The following is a 12,601-nucleotide window of genomic DNA, read 5'->3' as shown; positions in this document are numbered from 1 at the left end:
GGAGATATCTACACACCCGAAGAGCTGGAAGACATAACCAGTCTCGCTGCATTCATGTCAGTCTTCTACACTAAAGCGTGGTTGACATGTACCAGTGCTGCAGATGCACCATCTAACGACATGTACCTGATGAAGAACCTCCTCAAGGCTGAGGCCAGTATCGCAAAGAATCCAACAAAGTGGCCTGCCAAATTTCTGTCCTTTGTGACTGTGGCCCGAGAGAAGCTACAAAACCATTTGTGGTACCTTTCAGAGAGATTGGTCTCTTTGGCACTCTTCTCGGACAGAACGTCATCTGACAAGCAGACTATGAGAAGGGCTATGCTCAGGTACCATGGGACTGCACATAACATGATACAGGAGATGCCAGCCTCACAGCAATTGGGGAGTAAAGCCCTCAAAGACTTTGTTGGTTACGACTCTTGGAGCATGTTTGAACTCTTGGGTATTGACTCCAGTTTTGTCAAGCTCCCCGTTGCACAGTGGCCCACCTCAGACAGCTATCGTCATGGCAAGGAAGTTGTGGCCAAACTCCCAGTTGTCAATGACGCAGCAGAGCGGAAACTTGGACTCGCCACAGATTTGAACACTAACAAGGCCCCCAAATCTGAGGCGCAGCTCCAGGCTCTATACAGGGTTGTGAAGGGCGTCAGGGAGAAGCTGCATGGACTGGCAACATCCACTGAGGTTGTGACTAAGAAGTCATTGGCCTCCATCTATCTATAATTCCAGTAATCTCTGTGTGTTTGTTTGTTTGTACGTTTGTTTGTTTGTATGTTTGTTTGTCTGTGACCGCTGTTTCTCGACAACCACGGGTCCGATATACTTGAAACTTGCCAGGTATATTGCTGGGGACCCGAGGATGTGCCTTTTCAAGGTTTCATATTAATCGGACAATTACTTACCGAGCTATGTCCAAAAAACGATTCAACCAATCAGAGAGCAGCGAGCTATCGCGTGTGCCGAACGTGGCGAACACACTCTGCCTCGGATGGCACATTTGAGAGCGTATTCATTTATTTCACGTTTGCAAACTATGTTGGCACTATGTTGGCGTTAAACTATGTTTTAAAACTAATAAAAACGAATTTGCGATTCATCGTAACTGCGATATACGACCTTCCGGACAGTGAGGACTGCACTTCCGGCATCCAATCACAGAACGCGTTATTGCGTAGGCGTGGCCGATGTGAGAGCGAGCTGATGCTGAGCCCAGCGCGTGCGCCATTACGGTACGTAATTCGATTTCTTCCGGAGAAAATAATAATTTCTCGATTTCTTATGCGCATTATTTCTCCCAATTCAGTCAGAGCGAAGGGCGGAAGCGAAGAGCGTTGTTTTTTTTGTTTACGGGCGTACGGGCGGGGTAGAGCGTACGGGTAGCGTTTTGTTTTTTTTTGGCACATTTGAGAGCGTATTCATTTATTTCACGTTGGCAAACTATGTTGCCGCTATGTTGGCGTTAAACGATGTTTTAAAACTAATTAAAACCCCGGGGGGATTGTCACTGTACTCGCAAGCCGTTCGCCGTTCGCTTTGGCGTTGCGAATGGACCAAAACATTTCATGGACCAAACCATTTCATGTAAAGCGTTCGCCGTTCGCTTTGGCGTTGCGAATGGACCAAAACATTTCATGGACCAAACCATTTCATGTAAATAGAGGGGGGGATATAATTTTAGATATAGATATAGTATGGGCATGCCCTAGTTGATTACAATTGGGACTAGGTTTTTTATTTTGTTATCAATGTTCAATGTCAGACCTTAAATTTGAGACAAAAAAGCTTAATCAATGACAAAAGTTAATTTAAAGTACATTTAATTTGACTATAGCTCTGATTAATGATTATCCTATGATTAAAAAGCAAAATTTTCATTTTTTTTTCAAACAAATGCCTTAAATTTGAGATAAAAATGAGTTTTTGGGATAAAAGTTGGATTGAATTGTGTCACAGACATTGTTAAGCTATCCAATCATCCTTGGCTTTCAATTCTGAATCTTTTGGTACCAGAATCAACTCTGGGGGTCATACACAGCCTGAGAAATCAACGATTTAAAGGATTTTTTGAGTCGTCTGTAACGGTTGCTATGGTAACGGGCTGTTTTACCGTAAGACGTCAATATTTTTGAAAAAAAATTTCATGGTTTTGTTTCTGTTACCCAGCCACAACTTTTAGGTAAATTACAACCTTGTAGTATGAAAAATTGAAAATCACCCCTGATTTGGCCCAGCCTACTGCCGTGCGCATTAGGATCGCCTACATATGTGCACCAATCAACGCCTCCCTAGCTTCTTTTTTTTTACGCACGAAAAATAAAGGTCGGATACTTTTTGAACACACTACGTACATATTACCATCAGTAAAATGCACAGAACTCAACTCTGCTGAACTACCCAACTGCTCAATGATCAATAATAATAATAATACTGCATTCCTTCTTGAAGGAGAATAGGTTAATTCATTCCATCCAAGAAGGCCTTGACCTTGAGACGTCGAAGAGAGTACTGTATATGGTATTTCCGTTGGCAACGGTGACCATATTCTCTTGAGGTTATATCTCCTCTTTTTTCGCCTGAGATATTGACTTGCTGCCGAGGTCAAACCCCGGTCTTGTTTTGGGTTCGTTATTCTAACTCTGGGTTGGCCATTGTTAAAACCATGTTTGCAGTTTCCAATGGACATCCACATTTGATCCAAGTGCAATACCCTTTCATGGCCACCACCACATGTGTTATTACACATGCATGGTTACATTTGCATGTACATCACAGTGAGCACGACATGCTCCATAGGTGCTTTGGTCCTCACTTCTTGCGAAGTTTGCAAGCTTCCAACTGATGTCATGCTTCCTTTGACCTCACTGCTTGCCCTCAAAATCAGAGTTCTCACTGAACTTTTAAACTTTCTCGCACATGTAATTTCCACACAGTTATCACAAAATGGTATTTGAGGTAAACCATCATTATGGTGGCACCATGCTGAATATATTTGCAACCTTTTGTTATATATATATATATATATATATATATATATATATATATATATATATATATATATATATACAGTGGAACCTTGAGTTACGAGTGCCCCAACTTACGAGTTTTTCGAGATACGAGCCGTCGCTCGGGCGGTTTATTGCTTTGAGATGCGAGGCGAGATCCGAGTTACGAGCTTTCGCCACCCGGTCACGTGGTTATCTTGCCGTTCAAGTACAGTACGTATCTCTGTCGTATAGCGCTGCATTTTTGTTTTCGCATTTTGGTTATTTCGAGTTTACGCCGCCAGGTAGGTTCTGGTCACGTGGTTATCTTGCCGTTCAAGTACAGTACGTATCTCTGTCGTATAGCGCTGCGTTTTTGTTTTCGCATTTTGGTTATTTCGAGTTTACGCCGCCAGGTAGGTTCTGGTCACGTGGTTATCTTGCCGTTCAAGTACAGTACGTATCTCTGTCGTATAGCGCTGCGTTTTTGTTTTCGCATTTTGGTTATTTCGAGTTTACGCCGCCAGGTAGGTTCTGGTCACGTGGTTATCTTGCCGTTCAAGTACAGTACGTATCTCTGTCGTATAGCGCTGCGTTTTTGTTTTCGCATTTTGGTTATTTCGAGTTTACGCCGCCAGGTAGGTTCTGGTCACGTGGTTATCTTGCCGTTCAAGTACAGTACGTATCTCTGTCGTATAGCGCTGCATTTTAGTTTTCGCATTTTGGTTATTTCGAGTTTACGCCGCCAGGTAGGTTCTGGTCACGTGGTTATCTTGCCGTTCAAGTACAGTACGTATCTCTGTCGTATAGCGCTGCATTTTAGTTTTCGCATTTTGGTTATTTCGAGTTTACGCCGCCAGGTAGGTTCTGGTCACGTGGTTATCTTGCCGTTCAAGTACAGTACGTATCTCTGTCGTATAGCGATGCATTTTAGTTTTCGCATTTTGGTTATTTCGAGTTTACGCCGCCAGGTAGGTTCTGGTCACGTGGTTATCTTGCCGTTCAAGTACAGTACGTATCTCTGTCGTATAGCGCTGCGTTTTTGTTTTCGCATTTTGGTTATTTCGAGTTTACGCCGCCAGGTAGGTTCTGGTCACGTGGTTATCTTGCTGTTCAAGTACAGTACGTATCTCTGTCGTATAGCGCTGCGTTTTTGTTTTCGCATTTTGGTTATTTCGAGTTTACGCCGCCAGGTAGGTTCTGGTCACGTGGTTATCTTGCCTTTCAAGTACAGTACGTATCTCTGTCGTATAGCGCTGCGTTTTTGTTTTCGCATTTTGGTTATTTCGAGTTTACGCCGCCAGGTAGGTTCTGGTCACGTGGTTATCTTGCCGTTCAAGTACAGTACGTATCTCTGTCGTATAGCGCTGCGTTTTTGTTTTCGCATTTTGGTTATTTCGAGTTTACGCCGCCAGGTAGGTTCTGGTCACGTGGTTATCTTGCCGTTCAAGTACAGTACGTATCTCTGTCGTATAGCGCTGCGTTTTTGTTTTCGCATTTTGGTTATTTCGAGTTTACGCCGCCAGGTAGGTTCTGGTCACGTGGTTATCTTGCCGTTCAAGTACAGTACGTATCTCTGTCGTATAGCGCTGCATTTTAGTTTTCGCATTTTGGTTATTTCGAGTTTACGCCGCCAGGTAGGTTCTGGTCACGTGGTTATCTTGCCGTTCAAGTACAGTACGTATCTCTGTCGTATAGCGCTGCATTTTAGTTTTCGCATTTTGGTTATTTCGAGTTTACGCCGCCAGGTAGGTTCTGGTCACGTGGTTATCTTGCCGTTCAAGTACAGTACGTATCTCTGTCGTATAGCGATGCATTTTAGTTTTCGCATTTTGGTTATTTCGAGTTTACGCCGCCAGGTAGGTTCTGGTCACGTGGTTATCTTGCCGTTCAAGTACAGTACGTATCTCTGTCGTATAGCGCTGCGTTTTTGTTTTCGCATTTTGGTTATTTCGGAAAATTTCATGTTCATGTCGAACATTTCATGTTCATGTTCATGTTTTCATGTTCATGCCATGCCAGGCCACAACTTGTTCAGAGTGCCGGCGATAGCTCGCCTTCTCTTTGTGGAAAACACGGTGAGATCCTTAACATCCAACAACTAATGGGACGCAAACGGGCGCCCAGTTTAGCGGTACACACATTGATGAATCACCCTGCCTGTGATTCACCCATGACAGGTTATAGCTGGGTCGGGATTCAAACCCAGGCTGGACAGTTTAGACTTTAGAGTCAAGTGTGCGTACCTCCAGTCCAGGCCATCCTGCCAACTTGTATGCTGCATACAGGTGAAATATAAAGCGCGAGATATTTTTATATATACTGTATATATTTTTTAAAAATTGGTGTGGTTTTTGGCGGGCTGGAACGGATTAATAGCATTTCAATGCATTTCAATGGGGAAATTTGATTTGAGATACGAGCAATTTGAGTTACGAGCTCGGTCACGGAACGAATTAAACTCGTAAGTCAAGGTTCCACTGTATATATATATATATATATATATATATATATATATATATATATATATATATATATATATATATATATATATATATATATATATATATATATATATATATATATATATATATATATATATATTGTTGCGGTTCTACGCCGCCCTTCTTCCCCTTACCAAGGGGGGATTAATCCTTGTTCTTTCTGGGCTTCGCGGAACCGAGGCTTGATACGTCCCTTCCGGACAAATGCAGAATAGGGTCTCTGGACCACTTCTCGCTCGTACCTAATTCCCCGCGCTGCCACGGAAGCGAGGAAGCAAGCCTCGCACGAGCCACGTGTGGTTTGAGTACGCCGAGCAGATTGAGTACCACATGGTCCGTGCAGTCTTAGTTAATGGAACCCGATTTGAGCGGTTCTATTCGTACCACGCTTAGCCAATGAATAAACCACAGAAACGATCGAATGGAAGAAAGGAAGAACACAGGTTTAATTATTCCCACACGTATTTACAATGATCGGGGACGCAGAGACACAGAGCAGCCTGAATCAGTCTTAACTTATTACCCAGACAACGGGCCCGTCTCACTCACACAAGGAATTGCAGATGGGTAGATGGTCAGCCAACGCGCCGACGTGGTCGTCCAGAGACGGTCCCCGTCTGGCTCTCCACGGTCCTGGCACGTCCCGCGAAGATGGTAGCAGGCGATGGCAGGAACCCGTAGCACGTCTCCCAAACAAGGCAGATAACGAGGTGGAACGGCAAAGGGCAGGACTTTAAGCACGGCTGGCGATTACTCAGCCGTTTTCCTCACTCGCGCGCCTCAAATGCACTGTATAGTGATCGGCCCAAAACTCAACCGAGCGTCACTCATAAAAGCGCGTCTTTTCAGTTCATGCGCGTCGGCTTTGCCCGCGTATCTCGTAAAGCTCTCGGATGCTCACAACTCCTTTTCCTCGATTCTCTGAGCTGGTTGGTCAGTTCGCGTGAGTTCTTTGCATCGAGTCCCTTAGGCAGCAGTCCTCTTTCCGATCCTTTTCGCGTGAGTCCTTTCGAGGGCTGGCTGGTTTTATAGCTACGCCCACGAACCTTCTGGACCCCTCTCGAACCTTCTCACCACGCCCTGCGACGCACCACAGCCGCCACCACCTCTGAGCTCTGATTGGTGGCTCGTGCTTACCGTCAGCGCTTCTGCCGCTCTGCCCTCGGCTGCGCCCCGGTCCTCCTAGCCTGCCTCGTGTTAACTCGCCCAACATGAACCAACGTTAGCGCAAAGGGGATTGAGGCTACGGATGTTGGATAGTCGGTGGCAGTAGGGCCTATTCTCCTGACTCTACTTCAACGCAGAACTAACAATGGAAAGGAACTAAGCTCACAAATACTAAGACATAACTATACTATCGCGAGGCTGCATGTTGCTTGTGTGACTAACTAAGGGGGGCAAATTTTAACCTTTATAAGACTCACTTTACAAACTCAAAACTGCAACAATATATATATATATGTATATATATATATATATATATATATATATATATATATATATATATATATATATATATATATATATATATATATATATATATATATATATATATATATATATATATATATATATAAATAAATAAATAAATAAAGGGTATATCAGGGTTGTTGCATTCTGTATTGGTGGAAAACAACTGCTGCACGTCTACAAAAGTTATTGCCGCCTCATCTGGAGATGGTGCGTCAACTCGACAATGCTGTTTGTCATGGAGTGGTGGCTTTACGAAATTCCGGCATGAAACAGCGTGCTATTGCTCGGCAGTATGGCATCACTCAAGATCAGGTGTCAAAGATCCTGAAACGAAATGCTCAGAGGGGTGTCCGTACTCCAATACCGAGGCCAGGACGCCCCACAGAACCACAAGGTGGGACGATCGCCAGCTGCACCGATTAGTCCGCAATGGCCGTACCAAGTCAGCTAATCGGCTTAGGGCTGAGTGGCAGCAACTGACAAATGTTCCTGTATCCAGAAGGCAAGTCAACCAACGACTGGTTCAAGCAGGCTATCATGCCAGGCATCTCCTGAGAAAGCCACGCCTGACCAGACAACACCACCAGCGCCGATTGCAGTGGGCCAGAGAGCACCGCCAATGGCAGCCAGGACACTGGAATCACGTGATCTTCAGTGACGAGTCTAGATTTCTGGTCTATCATCAAGATGGTCGCATCCGAGTGCGCAGACAAGTGCATGAAGCCGACAACGAAGATTGTATAGTTCCAAGAGTCCAAGCTGGAGGTGGTGGGGTGACCGTTTGGGCTGCTTTTCATGCAGGGGGCAAAACTGACCTGGTTGTTCTGAATGGAAACCTGAACCAGTTAAAGTACAGGGCCATTCTGGAAGAAACATTGTTTCCTTTTGCTTGTGCAGCCTTTCTAGGAAACTTTGTCTTCCAAGATGACAATGCACGGCCTCATCGTGCTCGCATGATCCAACACTTTCTTGCTGACCGTGGTGTAGAGCTTATGGAGTGGCCTGCCATGTCCCCGGATATGAATCCGATAGAGAACTTGTGGGCAGAATTAACGCATCAAATCGACAACTTGGACCAGCAGCCTGCCTCTGTGCGTGAATTGCAGCAGGCTATTGTCACTGCATGGCAAGCGATTCCTGTCCAAACCTTGGCAAATCTCGTGAACAGCATGCCTCAACGTGTACGTGCTCTCCTGAATGCTCGTGGGGGTTACACGAAGTAGTGAACTGTAATTTTACTGTCCGTATTCCCAGTCGTAATTTAACTTTTGTTTTTGTTTAAATTATTTTGGCTCATGTGCAAAATAAAGAGATACTTCTGGAAAACGTACAGAAGTTTAACACTGTACTGTCCGTGAATTGAGTTCGATATCAGTTTACATCACTTTCAAGGATCAATTTATTTGCTTCGAAATGTCAAATGTGGTTTTTGTTTCTTTTAAAGGTCACATTAACAAAATCTAGAATAATTTCAACATAATTCCAATTAACTTTTGGTTCTCACCCATCTTGAAAAGTAAGTTCACCCCCACAAAAAAAATCCATATTAAATGCCAAGTGTTTATATGTATATGTATTCGATCCATTCCATTCCATTCGATCAATATGTATATATATATTAGGGTGGTCCTCAAATGTACACCAAAAAATAAAATTCGACTTTTTTCAGGTGCCTGTTGCTAAAATTGTTCCTTATTGTGAAAAAATGAAATCTGCCAAAGATGGTTTCTATACGACTTTATTTACTACTGTCACACATGGGTTGAAAATTACAATGTTTCAGTATCGACACAGAAAATTGTTTTTAATAAACTAACACTCAGATGTAATCCCAAATCAGTAAGAATGTATGACAATCATCATAAACACACAGAGTAAGAGTCCTCCAGACCATTGATTCCTCATTAAGAAGTTCTGTGGTAAATTATTTCCTCCTTATCTTCTTTGCGTCGGGGAACTGATGGCGATGCCACTCGACAACTTGCAACAGGTACTGGCGCTGCTGTTCATCCTTTGTCAAGACTTGATTGTAGTCCTGTATTAATGCTACACCACATTCTGCAAAGTCGTTGACAGTGGCAATACCGCGCGAGACTTGCTGTGATGACTGAAATGATGGGTCATCGGGCCACTCACCAGGGTCCTTTTCTAGGAAGTCAGTATTGACTTTGAATGCAGTAAAAATTCGCAGTGAGGCAGAAGTAACAAAATCTGCAACAGTCTTGGCAGCGATGGCTTATTTTGCTGTAAGATCCACATGTACCCGTGGTTGAGGATTCTCTTGGCATTCTTCTTTAAGAGCAGCCACTATCATTCGCTTGACATCAAGCTCAACACTATCGTCAAACAGAGCAAGTCCTGCCAGTTCTTCGCTGAGGTACCACAAGTGATTGGAAAGCTTTTTGCTGGTGGCTTCAGAAATCACTGAATCAGGATAGAAAATGAGTGCTTTTAAGAGAGCTTGGTCTCCAGCAGGAGCACCAATGGCAGATGGAGCGCTGAACCAGGCTTTGGTATACACTGCTCCAACAAATGCTGTAAAACGCTTTATGCCAGTGAGTTCCTTTGGGGTCAGTCGAAACTGATCACGGAACAAGTAGATCTTGATTCCATAAATCACATGGGCCATCCATCTTGCCCGATGCATGGCTCCTGGCTACATGAACCAGAATCCTCTCGGAGGACGCTCACCAAACAGAATAATAGTCAACTCAAGAAGTTCACGGTAGTCATCTCGTAGTTGGCCCGATTCCAGTTTCTGGATGCAGAATGAAACGACATCTTCTTTGCAACTTAAAAATACACCTGAAACTACAGAGTCCAGTTCATCAGGCATCATTGGCTTAAACTTGCTTTGGTCAATGGAAATCCACTTTGACTGGAAACGCTTGAAGACGGCTATCTCAGGTCCTTTTGATGGACCAAGAAATGGTTTGAATGCTGCCATTGCTGCCTCTACCACTAGTTCCAGAATGTGATGCCGGCATGCAAAATGTAATAGTGGTCGTCCAAGCTTTTGCTGCAAACTAGTGCATGCACCAAGTGCTGAACCAGTGTTGCTGGCTGTCGTGTCAAAGCTCATACCTGCCACCATATCTTGCAAATGCCATTCTTCGAGGCATTGCATAACAGCAGCAGCTGTTGCTAGTCCAGTTCCTGCTGGCAGCTTTGGCACACCCAGAAGCTTTCCAGTTCCTTGTGGGTCACTGACAATGACAGGAAGGCGATCAACTTTTTTAGTCCCATCGTCTGGAAGGAGCTTGCCATCCCAATGAACCACCAGACTTGTGTTTGGAGCATAGGATGCCTGGATGTCACCTGCAATTGTCTTCTGTTGGATCCGCCTGGATTTCCTGATCGATGTGCGGTTGATGGCCAACTCTGAAGGGTCGTGATCCCAGAGCAGAGGCTGCTGCTGACAAGATGTGAACAGCTGATCGATCGCTAACCTTGGTGCGGTTGAGAGCTGCTGTTTGGTCTGGTGTAGCAATGCTACTTGCACGCTTTTGGCTCTGCCTCTCTGAAGCAGATATAACGGCAGAGTCGTCATGATCACTGGCTTCAGCACTGCTGCCTGTTGATGATGCTAGCTCAAGAGTCTCCTCTCGGGCTGCTTGCTTCTCTTTTTCATGCTGCTCTCTTTCAGTCAACACCTTGTCGCGTTGATGTGTCCGCTCCTCTTTTCCTGCTAGAACCTTGTCAACACCAACCATAAAGCCCCGTCGACCTGGCTCCCGTTGTGCCTTAAGGAATTCACGGTCCTCTGGTATTTTGATCAGATCAAGGACATCTACATGAGCAATGTCAAATAAGTCACGTAGACCGACTGGTTTGAAACTGCTCTTCTTTCTTTATCTGAGGGACAGATCGCCGGCTCTTTCCTTTCAGGATGGATCTGTATTGTTCTACTTTTCTCTCCAGTTTTGCAATGATATTCCGCTCATCTGCAGTGGGGATCCATGCTTTCTCCCAGATGCATAATGTCTCACAAACAACAGTTGTTGCGGCACTGCTTATGTCCAATTTCTCAGCATGATGTAGCTTAAAGTATCGCTGCAGAATCTCTTGCCAAGATGGGAGCCGAGTTTCTGGTAGTTTTTCAATATGGCAGCCTATCAGCCACACATGGTTCTTTTTTCTGGTTGCTCTTCTTGAAGTACTTGCACTCGCCATCATAACTGAAACAAACAGAAATAATTTCTGTATAGTGCTGATTAGCAGATTAGCAGGGGCCATGTGACAGTGGTAAAAGTTTTCAAAACGAAATGAAATTTTACCCAATTTGTTCTCTCTACAGGTGCAATAAAAAAATGGAAAAGCACTTTAGAAAAGGTAATGTTTACATTTGACGACCACCCTAATATATATATATATATATATATATATAACCGTATATATATATATATATATATATATATATATATATATATATATATATATATATATATATATATATATATATATATATATATATTATATAACCATATATATATATATATATATATATATATATATATATATATATATATATATCGATATATATATTGTTACGGAAATGGAGTACGGCGCTCCCCCTTAGCGGGGGGGGGGGGGGGGGTTAATCCCCCTTCTATTTGCACTGGCCGTCTCCGCTCCTGAAGCTGCCCAGCTCCCTCCATGAGGCAGGTGAGCAACTTCGCTCGAGACCGCGGACAAGATGTTATTTGCCGAGCGGATTAGCAGCCCACGGCTCGAGCCATTAACAAAACTGAACCCGATTCTTATGCGTTGGCCAAATCGTGCCACAGATGCTCAATGATGGAAACCACAAAGACGAACGGACGAGGAAGAAGAAGAAGAAGAACAAAGGTAGGAAGAACAGGGATTTATTATTAATTACTATTGGACAAAACCAAAGAAACCAAGCAGGAGGAAAGAAAACGAAAGCAATTTACAGAAGAGGGAGACACAGTGCAATTCTACTTATCTATACGGTCTTACTTAAACCCCAGGACAACACAGACGAACAGACGACATTCAGACTTAAATGAGTGGGGGATGAAGGCAGGATTGAATGGCTGGAAGGGGAGGAAGGTTCAGCTGGACGCAGGAGAACGGCCGGGCCGGGAGCGAGCAGCCTCCTACTCTCCACACTCGGGTCCACACCGCCGGGATGCTCGCAGCAACACGTCGGAGCTTGTCGTGGCAAGGCTGGTTGGAACAGCGTCTCCCTTCCCAGAGCTCTCTATTCGGGCTCCTTCAACTCTCTGGCTCCCTCAATGATTTCGTCCTTCACTTCTTTCACCAAGCAGTCCCTCCACTGAACTCTTACGCGCATCTCCGGAATAGGCTTGCGCGGGCGCTTTTATAACGAGCTTTTAGATCAATGCGCGCCGCGCCCGTGATGGTATCTCACCAGCCCTGATTGGCTGGTGGGGGCTCGCTGGCTCCACCTTCTGATGACGAGGGGCGGGCAACACCCTTGTTCGTGGGCTTGACCGCGTGCATAATGGAGGTTTTGGGGCGATTTGAACGAACCCCCAGCCAAAGGCCAGCGAACGCTGTCGGCAATTGCGTTTTTGGTGGCAATTGAAAGGGGATTCTACCTTATTCGATCCGGTGCAATGCAGTGTCAACTAATGGGAAACAGAGCCTTAGACT

General features: G+C 44.5%; 1 protein-coding gene across 2 annotated transcripts in view; it reads left to right on the top strand.

The window, feature by feature from the left end:
- LOC137432882 (protein phosphatase 1L) overlaps positions 1–12,601 on the top strand; it is a 239,881-nt gene that overhangs the window by 157,916 nt on the left and 69,364 nt on the right. The window lies entirely within an intron of this gene.

The sequence above is a fragment of the Myxine glutinosa genome, chromosome 8 (assembly GCF_964187855.1).
Source record: "Myxine glutinosa chromosome 8, kmMyxGlut1.1, whole genome shotgun sequence".
Lineage (NCBI taxonomy): Eukaryota > Metazoa > Chordata > Myxini > Myxiniformes > Myxinidae > Myxine > Myxine glutinosa.
Note: the sequence above shows the minus strand (reverse complement) of the source record. Positions and strands in the feature narration are given on the sequence as shown.